The sequence below is a fragment of the Anolis carolinensis genome, unplaced genomic scaffold (genome assembly GCF_035594765.1).
Source record: "Anolis carolinensis isolate JA03-04 unplaced genomic scaffold, rAnoCar3.1.pri scaffold_9, whole genome shotgun sequence".
Classification (NCBI taxonomy): domain Eukaryota; kingdom Metazoa; phylum Chordata; class Lepidosauria; order Squamata; family Dactyloidae; genus Anolis; species Anolis carolinensis.
In genome coordinates, this window is record NW_026943820.1 from 2,792,693 (window position 1) to 2,798,290 (window position 5,598).

Genomic DNA, 5,598 nt, shown 5'->3' on the forward strand with positions numbered 1-5,598 from the left:
TAATAATAATAATAATACAGTCCTAAATGCTTAGGAAGCTTCAACTTGTGATTTTGTGATAGGAAATCCTAGATCTTGTTTGCTGTGTCATACTATGCCTTTGTGTCATAGTAATAATAATAATAAACAATAATAATAATAATAATAATAATACAGTCCTAAATGCTTAGGAAGCTTCAACTTGTGATTTTGTGATAGGAAATCCTAGATCTTGTTTGCTGTGTCATACTATGCCTTTGTGTCATAATAATAATAATAATAAACAATAATAATAATAATAATAATACAGTCCTAAACACTTGCGAAGTGTTCAACTTGTGATTCTGTGATACAAAATCCAGCATATAGATCTCGTTTGCTGTGCCATACAGTGATTATGTGTATATAATAATAATAATAATAATAATAATAATAATAATAATAATTGTTTATTAATAATAATGCTGCCATGGCATTTAAGGTGGAATCACGGCTTTGTCCATGTATGGTGCAGAAATCACATTACTCAATGGCACAGTTTGCAAATGGAGAAGGGATGTCGCTTGGGGCTTTTGGGGGGATTCTGTGACTCAAAATCTGAAAATTAAAGGCCTACAAGTGAATTTTTTATCAAATAATTTTCCCAATTTTGGGTTTTTTTCCCTCTCTGATCAGATTCTGCCCTCTAGCGGCTTTTGCTGAAAAGTCAAATGTTTTGGGAACACGCACATATTTTTGACAATAACTTTGCATGCATTTATAATTTTTTGCAAACCTCTATGAAAACCTTGCTTGGAGGAAAAGAGAGACACTTAAACATATAGCGCGATGAAATCTCAGGGCCTGGATATATTCTTGAGGCAAGTATGACAAGTTCAAAATGAATGCATTTGATATATTTCTTATATTCCTCGCAGGATAATTGGGTGTTCTAATGTTGTCTTGAAGTGCTATCTATCTATCCACCATTGGATGGATCTATCAATCTACTATCTATCCATGGACAGATCTGTCTGTCTGTCTGTCTGTCCTTCCATCTGTCCATTCATGCATGGACAGATCTATCTATCTATCTATCTATCTATCTATCTATCTATCTATCTATCTATCCATCCATCCATCCATCCATCCATCCATCCATCCATCCATCCATCCATCCATCCATGGACAGATCTGTCTGTCCTTGGATGAATGGATCTAATTATCTATCTATCTATCTATCTATCTATCTATCTATCTATCTATCTATCAACGGATGGATGGATGGATGGTTCTATCTACTATCGATCCATCCATGGACACATCTGTCTGTCTGTCCTTCCATCCATCCATGGACAGATCTATCTATCTATCTATTGATCGATCAATCGATCGATCCATGGATGGATAGATCTGTCTGTCCACCCATCAGTCCATGGATGGATGGATCTAACTATTTATCTATCCACCATTGATGGATGGATGGATCTAGCTAGTATCCATCCATCCATGGGCATATTTGTCTGTCTGTCCACCCATCTGTCCTTCCGTCTATCTGTCTGTCTGTCTATCTATCTATCTATGGATCGATCTATCTATCTCTCTGGTCATCCATCAATGGATGGACAGATGGATGAATCTATCTGTCTGTCTGTCCGTCCATCCATCCATGGACAGATCTATCTATCGACTGATCAATCAATCAATGGATGGATAGATCTGTCTGTCCATCCATCAGTCCATGGATGGATGGATGGATCTAACTACTTATCTATCCACCAATGGATGGATGGATGGATGGATCTATCTGTCCGTCCGTCCGTCCATCCGTCCGTCCATCCATTCCTCTAACATTACAAACTGCATGTCTCTATCTTGGGAGATTCCTAACAGAAAATATAGGGCATGGAAATAAACCTTCACGCTACGAAGATCTCATGCTCCATCCATTGCCTCTCTTTCTGCCTTTTGCAAACAAACGGGGTCGGACGATTCCTTGCCCTGAGCTTTGAAGTCCCGGCGCAAGAAGGTAGAAGGAGCAGCTCTGGACCTGGATTCCCTCCGAACCTTTGAAGGGGATTTGATTAGAGAAGCCAGCGCTCCATGTGCGAACGCTCAGAGTTTGTCACATCAAAGGGGGGACATTCTTCCCAGTGGTGGCAGAATCGAGCTCCAAACCAAAGTGGAAGATAATGCAGAGGCCACTTCGAACGGAACGCAACTTGCTTTAAAATGCAAGTTATTTACTACAAGGTCTTTTCTTCTTGTCCAAGTGGTCTCTGGATCAAGACCTGATCCAACAGCAAACAAATCTCAGGGAACAAAGGACATGTTTGCTTCTTCCCAAAGTATCTTTAGTGTAGGCACAACCCATCATTGCTTGCAATGCTTATTTCAGATGTGAGAAGAGGCAGGTAACACATAACAATAATAATAATAATAATAATAATAATAATAATAATAATAAAGATCGAAAAATCAGCTGATGACCCAAAAGGCAGACTGTGCAAGGAAACCGATGAAACCATGGATCATATCCTCAGCTGCTGTAAGAAAATCGCACAGACAGACTACAAACAGAGGCACAACTATGTGGCCCAAATGATTCATTGGAACTTATGCCTCAAGTACCACCTCCCAGCAGCAAAGAACTGGTGGGATCACAAACCTGCAAAAGTCTTGGAAAATGAGCACGCAAAGAGACTGTGGGACTTCCGAATCCAGACTGACAAAGTTCTGGAACACAACACACCAGACATCACAGTTGTGGAAAAGAAAAAGGTTTGGATCATTGATGTCACCATCCCAGGTGACAGTCGCATTGACGAAAAACAACAGGAAAAACCCAGCCGCTCTCAGGACCTCAAGATTGAACTTCAAAGACTCTGGCAGACACCAGTGCAGGTGGTCCCGGTGGTGATGGGCACACTGGGTGCCGTGCCAAAAGATCTCAGCCGGCATTTGGAAACAATAGACATTGACAAAATCATGATTTGCCAACTGCAAAAGGCCACCCTGCTGGGATCTGCACGCATCATCCGAAAATACATCACACAGTCCTAGACACTTGGGAAGTGTTCGACTTGTGATTTTGTGATACGAAATCCAGCATATCTATCTTGTTTGCTGTGTCATAATAATAATAATAATAATAATAATAATAATAATAATAATAATAATAATAGCGAAGTCACAGGTTGACTTTACACATTGCAGTGATTAAAAAGTAACTTTGCACGGTCATTCTGGAATACTTTTATTTGGGCTCCTTTTACAGTACAGTAGAGTCTCACTTATCCAACACTCACTCATCCAACCTTCTGGATTATCCAAGACATTTTTGTAGTCAATGTTTTCAATATATCATATTTTGGTGCTAAATTCATAAATACAGTAATTACAACATAACATTACTGCGTATTGAACTACCTTTTCTGTCAAATTTGTTGTAGAACATAATGTTTTGGTGCTTAATTTGTAAAATCATAACCTAATTTGATGCTTAATAGGCTTTTCCTTAATCCCTCCTTTTTATCCAAGATATTAGTTTATCCAAGCTTCTGACGGCCCGTTTAGCTTGGATAAGGGAGACTCTACTGTATTTTCTGTTGGAAGTTCTGTGTGCCAAGTTTGGCTGAAATCCATCCTTGGTGGAGTTCGGAATTCTCTTTGATTGTAGGTGAACTATAAATCCCAGTAACTACAACTCCCAAATGTCAGGGTCTATTTTCCCCAAACTCCACCAGTGTTCTCATTTGGGCATATTGAGTATTTGTGCCAAGTTTGGTCCAGATCCATAGTTGTTTGTAGTCCACACTGCTTTCTGGATGTAGGTGAACTACAACTCCCAAACTCAGTGTCCAGTGATTAAATAAAAAGCTCTCTTTCGCCCGGCAACTGTCCCGAATTTCCCTCGTGAGGCCCCAGCAATTTGCAGAATCAAATATGCCCAGTAGACAACTTTCCTTGGTCCTTTTTATTTTTAATAGTTACCGCTCAAGCGGAGAGGCAAACACAATGCTATTCCAAACACTTTGCTTTCGGAGTCCGATTTTCGTGCCGCGGGCACTGCATTATCCTTCGGCGACACAAGCGGGCGATTGTTCTTCCGTCCCGATGCCATTCGAGAGGGACTCGCCAAAGGCACTCTCTCTCCGGACAATGAAACAGTTCATTTTGCCTCTTATTTCCAGACGAGAGGAGAAGAGGCTCGCAAATACGGACTGCGTTTGTTTGACTAACTAATCCGAAAGTTTACAGATTCATTTGGCTTGGAGTTGGGACTGGATGGCCCTGTGGAGAGTTATCTTCTGACTCTATAGCATTATTTCTCCATGTGCCTGCTAATTATGAGGTTGCATGGCCATCTGTCGGGAGGGATCGGATTGTGTCTTCCTACATGGCAGGCTTGAGAGTTGGACAGGATGGACCTTCAGGGTTCTCTTCTGATTCTAGAGCATTATTTCTCCATGTGCCTGCTAATTATGAGGTTGCATGGCCATCTGTCGGGAGGGATCGGATTGTGTCTTTCTGCCTGGCAGACCTGAGAGTTGGACGAGATGGATCTTACAGGGTTCTCTTCTGACTCTATAGCCCAATTTCTCCATGCACCTGTGAATTATGTTGGATGGCCATCTGTCGGGAGGGATCGGATTGTGTCTTCCTACCTGGCAGACTTCAGAGTTGGACTGGATGACCCTTGGAGGTTCTCTTCTGAATCTATAGCCATATTTCTTCTTGCGCCTGTTCATTATGAGGATGGATGGCCATCTGACGGGAGGGATCAGATCATGTCATTCTGCCTAGCAGATGGCCCTTGGGGTCTCTTCCGACTCTATAGCCCTATTTCTCCATGCAGCTGCTAATTATGAGGTTGCATGGCCATCTGTCGGGAGGGATCGGATTGTGTTCTCCTTCCTGGCAGATCTGGAGTTGGACTAGATGGACCTTGGAGGGTTCTCTTCTGACTCTGTAGCCCTATTTCTCCATGTGCCTGTTCATTATGAGGATGGATGGCCATCTGTCAGGAAGGATCTGATTGTTTACCCCATGTGCCGGGTAATGTCTATGAAGCTGCATGGCCATCTGTTGGGAGGGATCGGATTGTGTCTTCCTGCCTGGCAGACTAATGGGGTCAGACTGGATGGCCCTTGGGGTCTCTTCCAACTCTATAACCCTATTTCCCCATGAACCTGCTAATGTCTATGAAGCTGCATGGCCATCTGTTGGGAGGGATCGGATTGTGTCTTCCTGCCTGGCAGACTAATGGGGTCAGACTGGATGGCCCTTGGGGTCTCTTCCCACTCTATAACCCTATTTCCCCATGAACCTGCTAATGTCTATGAAGCTGCATGGCCATCTGTCGGGAGGGATCGGATTGTGTCTTCCTGCCTGGCAGACTAATGGTCAGACTGGATGGCCCTTGGTGGTCTCTTCCCACTCTATCGCCTGGAGGGCCGAAGTTTGCCCATGCCTGGACTGGTCGAACTAGTTGAACTACAATTCCCAGGATTGTATATCATTGAGCAACGGCGGTTCAAGTGGTGCCAAACTGCATTAAATGTACAGTGCGGATACATTTCTATGCAATCGCTCGAAAATAAAATTAATCAGAAAATATCAGGTGCACAGTAAGTCATA